Source organism: Ranitomeya variabilis, chromosome 3 (genome assembly GCF_051348905.1).
Source record: "Ranitomeya variabilis isolate aRanVar5 chromosome 3, aRanVar5.hap1, whole genome shotgun sequence".
NCBI classification, from domain to species: Eukaryota; Metazoa; Chordata; class Amphibia; order Anura; family Dendrobatidae; genus Ranitomeya; species Ranitomeya variabilis.
In genome coordinates, this window is record NC_135234.1 from 120684037 (window position 1) to 120696303 (window position 12267).

The 12267-nt window shown below is 41.7% G+C and overlaps 1 protein-coding gene across 1 annotated transcript in view; it reads left to right on the top strand.

Moving 5' to 3' along the window:
- The window catches only part of SMPX (small muscle protein X-linked), a 157640-nt gene extending 152228 nt beyond the window's left edge, over positions 1-5412 (top strand). The window contains exon 5 of the mRNA XM_077299453.1: positions 5025-5412. The gene's annotated coding sequence lies outside the window, so the exon portion shown is untranslated. The remainder of the gene's footprint in view (positions 1-5024) is intronic.
- The last annotated feature ends 6855 nt before the right edge of the window (positions 5413-12267 follow it).

Here is a 12267-nt window from a genome sequence, read left to right on the forward strand (position 1 = left end):
GCTGTAGATCTCTGCAGTTCATCCAGAGTGATCATGGGCCTCTTGGCTGCATTTCTGATCAGTCTTCTCCTTGTTTGAGATGAAAGTTTAGAGGGACGGCCGGGACTTGATAGATTTGCAGTGGTATGATACTCCTTCCATTTCAATATGATCGCTTGCACAGTGCTCCTTGGGATATTTAAAGTTTTGGAAATCATTTTGTATCCAAATCTGGCTTTAAACGTCTCCACAGCAGTATCACGGACCTGCCTGTTGTGCTCCTTGGTCTTCATGGTGCTCTCTGTGCTTCAAACAGAACCCTGAGACTATCACAGAGCAGGTGCATTTATACGGAGACTTGATTACACACAGATGGATTATATTTATCATCATTAGGCATTTAGGACAACATTGGATCATTCAGAGATCCACAATGAACTTCTGGAGTGAGTTTGCTGCACTGAAAGAAAAGGGGCCGAATAATATTGCACGCCCCACTTTTCAGTTTTTGAATTTCCACAAAAATTTTAAATAACCAATAAATTTGGTTCAACTTCACAATTGTGTTCCACTTGTTGTTGATTCTTCACCAAAAATTTACATTTGGTATCTTTATGTTTGAAGCATGATATGTGGGAAAAGGTTGAAAAGTTCCAGGGAGCCGAATACTTTTGCAAGGAACTGTATGTATTTAGATGTATTCAGTATGTACTGTATATTTTACCTTTCCTAGCACCTTCTATAGGTTATGGGCACTAGGCTCTGTGATGGGGCGTTGGTCCAGGTAACTAGTCTGATTGCAGTATATGGAGTCAGGAAGGAATTTTCCCTCTAATATGGGGCAATTAGCATTTGCCTTGAGAGATTTTTGCCTTCCTTTGGATCAACATGGTGGGCTATAGGTTGCACTTGCTGGATTTGTGTTTTCTTTCAACCGTAAAACTATGAATGTGAGGTGTGTGCAGAATGATTTTCTGGTGAATTATGGCCATGGCCACACTTGAATAGTACAGCATAAATACAAAAAACACATTGTGACTAACATACAGTACATACAAATATTTTCATTATTACTAGGACAGGGTTGGTCACAGGAGAACTGCTCCAGCCAGCAGCATGAAATGATAGGGCTATGAATCTTTCCTCCCTGACCAGACAGCTGTAAGTATTGATGTCTGCCATCTGCTAGTGAGAGGTGAGAATCTCTCATGTAGCGTCCATCTTTCATCTTCAGATGGCAGCCATCGTTACATACAGACCGTTCATCTTACAGGAAGGAAGATTGAAGGCAGAAAGGGGATATTTTAGCCTTATAATTCCCTTGTTTATGCCACTGCAGTCAACTGACAGAGAATTCTTATTCTTCTTGATTAAGACTCAAGTTGATGGAGTAAGGGCCCATTTACACTAACCAACCATGGCCATTAAATGATCGATGATCAGCTATATACAATCCAATTGATGGTTGTTTATTGGCCTTTTTAGACAAGCCAACATGAACACAGAACCATCGTTAACACATCATTTACAGGACAATGTGCTGTCAATGATTTTTAAGCTTGGTTAAAAATCATAGCACCCAAGCGTTTAGTACATTTATTGTGTGATTGCTGGGCTGCTTAGATGGGTCAAATATCGGAAATGGATCTTAGAGGGGTTTTCCAATACTAGAACAACCCCTTCTCATTCCCCATGTTTGGTCCCTATAAAATATTAATATCTATACTCACCTCTCGTGCTGGCGACATTCCAGCGGTGTCAGCACTCACGATCACGGGCCTCTCGTACGGTTGTCATGATATGTGAGCACTGTGCCCAATCAGCACTTGCGTCATTGTCCCAACCTTTGGACAAATTGATCATCACGAGGAAGTCAGAGTGCAGCCGCACCCCTTCCTCTTCAAGTTTGATTTGTCCGAAGGCGGGGGCAGTGATGCCAGCACTGATTGGGCGCAGGGCTTATGTGTCATAACAACCGCATGAAAGCCCCGGGAATGTGAGTGTCGACGCCGCTAGAATGGTGTCTGCACCGGAGGTGAGTAGAAGAGTTTTTATTGTATCTGGGCCAAACATTGGAAATGAGAAGCGATTGTCCTAGGAGTGAACAACCCCTTTAAAGGACGTTACAAGTGAGATGCATGCAGAGCCTTATCAGTATGTATAGTGGTACTATCCTATCTACTGAAAATTAAATGACTATGATCATTCTGTCCCAACTCTATACAGCAAAGCCGACAAGTGGGCTACTGAAAATATGTTCAGATGAACTTACGTATTATTGAATTATCTACCCAACACCTTCAAATTTGCATTTTTCCTGGTCATTGCTGTGAAAATATTCAGTACTTCAATTAAGAAGACTTCTATTATCCATTACGTGAAGGGAGCAAAGCTTAGATTACTTCTAATATGTTGCAGACAAAGCTGTAGGACATGGCTTTCTCTTCAGCAAGCTATCTCCCAGTCAGACAAAGCAGCAAAAAACTTTTGGTCTCACATAGAGATGAGTAAATAAGTGTATGTGTAACTGATTTTTACATGAATTTATATTTGACAAAATGCTATTTTTTTGTAATTTGCTTTAGTTTGGATTCACAACCTAAGATAGAAACAAAATGATCATATACCCTGCTATAATTATGTAAAGAGCAATAGTGTTTATAAATAACATTGGGCACTAAGTAAAACAAAAGCGTAAAAGCCATCCCACTAATGCCAAGGTACTGTATACCCATTACGGACTATCCTAACCTCTAGTATTAAAACCTTACCATGTGTCAAAAATGACCTTAATGTGAATAAGGGCCGAGCAAGACCGTGGTCTCACTATGGACACAGTCATGGGAAGCTATGTAGTCGTAATGCCCAGCTCAAAGAAAGGAGGTCAGATGGTTGCGTGCATTGAGTGCAGGAACCTGAAACAAAACCGAAAGAAATTAACTGGCATATAACTTGGTATACTGTAAATGCAATGTATAAGAGAAAAAATAAGGTAACTGGGTACACCTCGGCACTGGTGGGATGGCTTTTACCCTTTTTAATCAAAAACAGTGCTTACTAAGCACTCTATGCTATTTATATAAATTATTGTTTTTTATTTATAGCAGGGTATATGTTCATTTTATTTCTATCTTAAGTTTTGTCTGTTTAATGGCCAGTGTGAACATGCTCCTACACATTGCATGTATACCAACTTATACTCCATTTCATTTCTTTTGGTTTTGCTTTAATATGGATTTAGTAAAGTGGCGGTCACCAAAAAATAAAAATCATGATACTCACCTCACTGCTTATCTCCTGCCCCTCCGCTCCTCACCATCACCCATCTGGTCCTCGTTGCATCTTCTGATCCCTGCCGTGAAAACTGAAATCCCCGGGCCTCACAGAACTTCTGGCTCTGATGAGGCTTGGGTCAGTGTGGCGCCTGTATGTGCAATGTCACGGTGCGCGTTGTGATGTCATGACCCAGAGTGCAAGTGGTGGAGATCAGAAGATGCAACGAGGACCGGATAGGTGGTGGTGAGGAATGGAGGCGCTTTATACATGAGTGGTGAGGTGAGTATAAAGGGTTTTTTATTTTTTACATATAACGTTTATTAGGCACTGGCCCTAAACCTCATACCCTAAAGCATATAAAGTGGCATTACATTTGTTTCCACAAATCGAAATTCCTGGAATAATCCATACTAAAAGGCAAATTCAAATTTTGCCTGATTCGCTCATCTCTAGTTTCACATGTCTTAGCTCTGAAGTAAAAAAACTAAAAGGGAAATGCATCCAGATACTAAAGAAATAACCATGGAACATTTCACCTTGGAAATGGTTTTTGAGGAAAACAGACTAAATGTGGCCCTCAAACAGTTTGACATTGAAGGTATAAACTGCTGATTAGTCAAGGGGAATGTTATTCATCAGCATTACTATTGTCAAGTGCGGCTTTGTTTTTGGTGATTGTTACTGTTGACCATTTGCTTCCATTACTATACTCAGTTTGGTATGTAGTTATCAGACACTTTGTTTCATGAGTTCATTACACATTGTCTTATGCATTTTATTTTTGGACTATAAGTACTGATATAAGCATAAGGACATAACTTACGTGAACTTCCTGCTACTGTTAAGTGCATTCTTATGTGGGGCAGTATGCCTGATAATCCACATGTACATAGGTCCACATGTACTATTGGTGTGTATGCTCTCATTATCCACAAATACCACTCTATTTTGATATTTTATGATTGATTAGATCATTACGAACATTGAGTTGAGACAAGAAGTCTGCAAAAATACTCAATTACCTGGTTTTGATTTTTTATGGCAAATGTATCTTAATTAAATGCAGGTAAAGAAAAACCTACTAATTCAACAGGTTGTACATATTTTTGTGTGATGACCACAGTGGTGGTATCTGTGTCGGGTTTCCAGAAACCATGGTATGTCAGTTGCTCTGTGAACCATTTTTGTGGCAAAACATCTTATTGCACCTTCCCACCTACTTGTTTTGCATCCACCCCATTCTTCCATGATAGATAGCTCTCCCCCCAGAATTAAGGTAAATTGGACAATCTTTTGAACTTCAATGCAAGAATATTTTGGACTGCGCTATTCATGTAACTAATAATTTACTGATATTTTGATGGAACCCTTTTTCGGATACTCCGGACGCTAATGTGAACACAGTCTTAGGCCATTGTTACATAACACTTTGCATTCTGCTTTATGAAAGATAAAAAATAGATGTATCAAAAATGGATGCAAAAGTTAAAATTTCAGTCAATATAAGACGGACTAAATTAAAAAGAATTAATTGATATCCATTTTTTTCATCTCACAAACAAGAAACTGATAATGAAATAGTACATAGTCTATTTTATACAATGTGGTAACAGGTGATCTATCTTGTATGAATGCAATGTATTAAACTGGTAAAGCTTAATTTTCCGAGGGATGTATTTCTTTACAATGTTTTATAAGAAATTATTAGAAATATTAGCAGATGCATTACATACATAAAGCATTTTAACATGTTATTCTTTCATTTACAGGTGAGCCAATGCTCCCCGGGTAATCAGCACTGATGTGGAAGAGCGAAGAATATTTTTTATATTTGTATAAAGACTGTATACTACCTATATGCTGTGTATTTCCACGCTACAGCAAATAACTTATTTTTACATTTATACTGCTTCGTCATAGGTCAGAATCTGGATCATATTCTAGAAAATACACTACAGAATGTTAAGAACCATAGCTTGAATTCCAGTTAATAAAGCAAATGCATTATTTTCTGTTGTTTTACAAGGTATTCTTTAATAAAAGCAGCCACAAATAAATGGGAATGTTCACATCATTTAATTAAAAAAAGCATGCAAATTACAGATGTGATCAAGAATTAAAAAAAAAGTTGAATGTCAACCCGTCAAATGTGGTAAACTAGTAAAAGATATAAAAAAATACTAATGTTGAAAATTGTTTTCTATCCTTCTCCATCTCCTAACTTTAGCTAATTGCCATCTAGAGAATTTGCACAGTGTTGGATGCAGTATAATGCAGTGTCTTTCACAGGGATACTGCAACAAAGTGGGGCCAGAAGACTGTGATGTTTGGTTTCACGTACTCCTTCACTGGTTAGAAGTATTTCACCATCGTATTAAACAGTGCAGATTTTTTCCTTTCTTGCAGTGCAAGGATTAATCTGTTGAGTTGAAGTTCCTGGAGCTTTCCTTCCTGGATTGCCTCAGCTGTTCAGTGTTTTCCACTCTCCGCTGCTATATATGCTCAGCTATAGCGCTTAGAAATTGCCAGTGTCAGTTTTTACTGCCTGGTTGTGCAGTTTGAGGTGTAGTTCGTGGTTGGAGTTGGTATTTGGAGTTTGTTCAGGAGATTGTTGCTTGTAGTTTTGTTTGTGCACACATCCTCATTCTCTCCTATTTGGTTTCTCCTTCCTTTAACTCCCCTGTGTCCCATTCTGTTGTTTGGTGTGTGTACTTTGTATGATTGGTATTTTTGATTATCCCTAGCCGTCTTCCCTTGTTTGTCTGGTTACTGTGTTCCTATACACTTCAGCTTCCTACTACCCTGGGTGGGTAGGGGACAGATTAGGGTTGATATATGAGCATAGCAAGGCACGTGAACTCAGCGTCTCCACCTCCAGGAATAATGGGGGAAAGGGTAGACTAGGGCTCTCCTAGTTCTAGGAACCTGGTTAGCGCCCGTAGTCCCAACCTCATTGTGACAGTATCATAGCTAGTGGACAAGTCTGGAGAACATTGTTCTTGAGGGACAAAGAATTTTATATAAAACCTTAACATAAAGTTTTGTATGACAGAGTTTTTTGGGGGGGTTTCTAGTTTTTATTGCCTCCTTACCTTGACAAGCCAGCTGGTATGTCACTCTCCATAAGGAGAAACGTTACCCCTTAGACCCCAGTCCAGAGCCTCTCACCTAGCCAAATCAGTTCTCATGCTTCGCACTGACGAGGGCCAACAGCCCGAAACACCGTGTCTGCGAATTGAGATACTGATTTGGCTTTTATCCTAAGTCATATTGCACGACTCGTTAAAGGGTTGATTGTGACTTGTAGGATCGCTACTTCCAACAGGTGGCGCTATAGAGTTAAGTCCTCTTTTTCTCAGAAGAGGCAATTTGCATAAATGGATTTTTTAGTAATTCTAGACAATATCTACTCATCGACAATATTATGAAGGGTACTCTTCAAGTAATACTCCTATTGGTTCTTTCTATTGATAATATTGTTTGGTAACTTTGAACTTCTTTATTTCCACTTGTAATCAAAATATATGCTTAGTAAACCACACAATATAGAAAAATATAATACAGGTCATAAGAGATTGACATATGTCAACATATTTTTATGGATTTTACATCTTTCAAGTAAATATTCATTGAATATTGAAATGGTCTTTCTGTTAATTTATCTGAAATCCCAGGTCTAAAAAAAGATCAAACTGAGTTAATGCTTTGGAGTAACCGCTACAATTGTATCCAATCCATGCAATCCTCTGTGAGCCAAATACCGTACATCAACACAAATCTTTCTGTTTTTGCTAATCATTTACTAATGTATGAATTCAAAGGATTATTTTAATTTTCTGTATTCAGTAGCACACTGTTCCATAGTCTCCCATCTTCCTGTGTACCAGGGGCAGTACATTCCTAAAGGCTGACAGGGGCATGGACTCCCATGCTGCTAGCAGAGGCAGCTTTACCTCTTCTGTCTGGGAGATTTGCTGGGGTACTAAGGCTGGTATGATCTAGTGATCTTCAGAGTGGTGCTTACAGGCTGTAAAGCATATTAACCCTCCATCAGGCGCAATAGATCTGACAGGCACACAGTAATTAGTTTCACTTCTCTCTCCTTGCCCACTTATCAGAAAACCCCACCCCTCCTAGTTATCTCCTGACTCTACAGGCTCTGTGAAACCTGATATCACAGTGACTCAGCAGACCTTCTAGTGAGCAGATATCAACACTTTGGCTTCTCAGGCACATTGCGCCTGATTTCAACACAAATTGAAAGGTTAGTATTTTCTTTTTTTATTCATCACGATTGTGTATTTAGCTTGTTTTATGAAGGATTAATGCTAAGTTAGTGTACATAAGTACTGTTTTCTTAGACAAAAGGAGGGTGGCTTCTAAAGGCCCCGTCTCACATAGCGATTTACCAACGATCACGACCAGCGATATGACCTGGCCGTGATCGTTGGTAAGTCGTTGTGTGGTCGCTGGGGAGCTGTCACACAGACAGCTCTCTCCAGCGACCAACGATCAGGGGAACGACTTCGGCATCGTTGAAACTGTCTTCAACGATGCCGAAGTCCCCCTGCAGCACCCGGGTAACCAGGGTAAACATCGGGTTACTAAGCGCAGGGCCGCGCTTAGTAACCCGATGTTTACCCTGGTTACCAAAAAAACAAACACTACATACTCACCATCTGATGTCCGTCAGGTCCCTTGCCATCTGCTTCCTGCTCTGACAGTGCCGGCCGTACAGACAGCTCTCCAGCGACCAACGATGCCGAAGTCCCCGGGTAACCAGGGTAAACATCGGGTTACTAAGCGCAGGGCCGCGCTTAGTAACCCGATGTTTACCCTGGTTACCATTGTAAATGTAAAAAAAAAAAACACTACATACTTACATTCTGGTGTCTGTCACGTCCCCGGGCGTCCGCTTCCCTGCACTCCTCCTGCATCCTGTGTAAGCGTGGCCATAAAGCAGAGCGGTGATGTCACCGCTGTGCTCTGATGCATGGCCGGCCGGCGCTGACATAGGATGCAGGAGGAGTGCAGGGAAGCGGACGCCCGGGGACGTGACAGACACCGGAATGTAAGTATGTAGTGTTTTTTTTTTTTTTACATTTACAATGGTAACCAGGGTAAACATAGGGTTACTAAGCGCGGCCCTGCGCTTAGTAACCCGATATTTATCCTGGTTACCAGTGAAGACATCGCTGCATGTCACACATGCCGATGCAGCGATGTCCGTGGGTGATCCAGCGATGAAATAAAGTTTTAAACGATCTGCTACGACGTACGATTCTCAGTGGGGTCCCTGATCGCAGTAGCGTGTCAGACACAGTGAGATCGTAACTATATCGCTGGAACATCACGGATCGTGCCGTCGCAGTGACCAAAGTGCCACTGTGAGACGGTACCCTAAGTTGTGATATTTTGGTTGTGTGACATTTTGCTATGTGGTCTAACAAGGAACATTTTTCCTTGTGGACATTACCAAACTAGTCTAAGGAGACTTATAGGCCATGCAATGCTCCTCTGGGAATTTAAAAGGAAGCTGTCAGGTCCCCCATGCCCTCCAACCCAGCAGCACTCAATTATTTATGAGTAATTTTCCTGCCTAACCAGCTCTGTATAATATTTTTTCTGTAAAAAAAGAGTTAAAAAAACATTTATTTTGTCCCTATGCTAATTAGGGCTTAGACTAGTCGTTCGGATGTCACAACACATGCATGGACAGCCTGTTTGTTGGGGAACAGACACCCAACATGGACTTAAACAGGAAGTCAGTGTTACTGTTTGGGTTTGGCTGCCCGAACACCAGGTGTTTGTTGCATTGTCATGTGCATGACACCAATTCTGATCGACGGTAAAATCATCACCACTGGTCAGACAGCTGCGGTTCCCACACTGTCAAAAGACAGCGTGAGAGCACAGCTGTGATCAGAGGCATAAAATTTACCTCCGGTCATTGGTGTCTGCTGATGGGACTACTACTCCCACCAGCCAGCGCTTGCTGCCGCTAGTAACAGTGAGAGCAGGAGCGACTGACAGGAGTATTCATCAGCTGACTCCTGCACTGAAAATAAATAATTAAAAAAAAAAAACCGCCATGGGTTCCCTTGTATGTTTGATAACCAGCCAGGCAAAATTCACAGCTGGGGGCTACAACCCCCAGCTTCAGCAAGGCTGGTTATCAAGAATAAAGGGATCCCCACGCCATATTTTTTATTGCTTTAAAAGGCATATCAAATGCACCAATTGTGGCACTTTGCCTGGCTCTTCCCACTTGCCCTGTAGCGGTGGCAAGTGGGGTTCATATTTGTGGGGTTGATGTCACTTTTGTATTGTCAGGTGACATCAAGCCCACGGCTTAGTAATGGAGACGTGTCTATAAGACACTTATCCATTAATAATCCTATAGTTGTATTGTAAATAAAGACACAGCCAGAATAAAGATGAAGTCCTTGTCTTCTGTAATAAAACAAAAATAAAAAACAACAATATCCCTCACCTGTCTGTCGTTCTGTCCCATGCCGTAATCCATGTCTGGGGGATAACGTTTTCAACCTGGACGTTGCCAAGATGTGACTGTCCAGGCTGAGAACCACTAGTGAATGAGCTGCTGCGAGCACATCGTCGGTGACTAGTGATGATGTCATCGAGGTTACTGTCGGTCACTGAAGCTGCGTTCCCAGCCGGAAAATGAACTGCGGTGACTTCTGCACCATGGGAAAAGTCTCATAGTGCAGAGGCGAGTTCACCGCAGTTCAAATTCACAGCAGTGAAATCTTCCACTGCGCTATGATCTTTGACATTGTATGTCACATGTCAGAAGACTGTTTGGCACCGTTATTCGAATTCTGAATGTATATAAGCAATGCAATGGTACCATTTGTCATATCTTTCTGTGGTAATTTCATGATGAAGAAGTCATGAGCTTTGAAACACGTTGAATAAACCACCGGAGTATTTCACAACTATATCTGGATTCGTCATTTCTCACAGTAGCGTGGATTTCATCCACATTTATCTATTATAATTAGTGTTGAGCATTCCGATACCGCAAGTATCGGGTATCGGACGATACTTGCGGTATCGGAATTCCGATACCGAGATCCGATACTTTTGTGGTATCGGGAATCGGAAGTTTCCAGTGTATGGTTCCCAGGGTCTGAAGGAGAGGAAACTCTCCTTCAGGCCCTGGGATCCATATGAATGTGTAAAATAAAGAATTAAAATAAAAAATATTGATATACTCACCTGTCCGGAGGCCCCTGGACATCACCGCTGGTAACCGGCAGCCTTCTTTGTTTAAAATGAGCGCGTTCAGCACCTTCCATGACGTTACGGCTTCTGATTGGTCGCGTGCCGCTCATGTGACCGCCACGCGACCAATCACAAGCCGCGACGTCATCCCTCAGGTCCTAAATTCCCTTCTAGGAATTTAGGACCTGAGGGATGACGTCACGGCTTCTGATTGGTTGCGTGGCGGTCACATGAGCGGCACGCGACCAATCAGAAGCCGTGACGTCATGGAAGGTGCTGAACGCGCTCATTTTAAGCAAAGAAGGCTGCCGGTTCACAGCGGTAAGGTCCAGGCTGCGTCGGAGAGGTGAGTATATCAATATTTTTTATTTTAATTCTTTATTTTACACATTAATATGGATCCCAGGGCCTGAAGGAGAGTTTCCTCTCCTTCAGACCCTGGGAACCATCAGGGATACCTTCCGATACTTAAGTCCCATTGACTTGTATTGGTATCGGGTATCGGTATCGGATCAGATCCGATACTTTGCCGGTATCGGCCGATACTTTCCGATACCGATACTTTCAAGTATCGGATGGTATCGCTCAACACTAATTATAATGGCTCTTGGTCTGAATGAAACAGCAAAACTCAACTTAAACACACATGATAAGGGGGAGGTGCCTCAAACTGTCACTGGAACTGGGACCCTAACTATCCCTGTCCCAGGGGTATTCTTGCTATGCTCCTGTTAAACCTTAATCTATCCCCACCCACCCCATGAGGCATATGACAGAATTTTAAGGTAAACAAGACACAAACAAAACAGGGATAACAGAAAACATCTATCATACAAAAACACAAACTAATAATAGGAAGGAGGATAGGGACAGGAAGCAATAAGCTAAATGGAAATAGGGACCAGGAGATAAACACACATGAAAATTACAGATCACTATTACAACAACCACTCCAACCACTTAGCTTCAGCACTCAGCGCAGGACGACAAATCTTTCACCGGCAGGGACTAAGCACACAGTCAGTATATATAGAGGGAATATATGATAAGCAGTTGCATCGGAGAACAACCAGGCTGTATGGTCTCAGCCAGCATGGAAAGAGTCCTTAAACCTTTTCAGCCCCGAAGTAAAGGAAATTCATTTAAAATAGGACAAGAATCACATAATCTCTAAAGAAGACATGGGGCTCATTACCTGACATGACTGTCTAACTCCAGGTCTTCTAGGGAGATGTGACACCCTCGTGAAGTTCCTCCAGGACTTCAGCCTGTTACAACAGAGAGCAATTCAGCTTCCAGGATGCAGGGCCAGAGGGAAAACCATGGGCAAGGACACTTTGAAAGTGAATAGCTCTGTTTTCAGATAAGAAGTCAGGAACCTTAGAGTGCCTAAGTTGCCTGATTGCCCAAAACATGAACTCAAGTCAATCCGAAAATCGAGTGAGCTATTATGTCTGCTCAATTAATAATTCATGGAACCTCTCCCTTTGTAACCCACAAAATTCACAAGAGCGGTCTTGGTCACCATCACAATCAACAGCTTGGATGTGAAATTCAACTTACAAGAACTGCATCCATCTTCTACAGTGGGGCAGTTGAAATCTTATGATCCTAGTAATGGTGAGCTGAGGCTACAGGGTCTGGAGAAGCTCCAGTCTTTTTCTTCACCAGAAAGGTCTGCTGCCAAAAACTTTCCACAGACAAGCTAATAAATGGAATCAAGTGTACAAACACCTCCCCTGATCAGAATGGCAACCCCTGAGG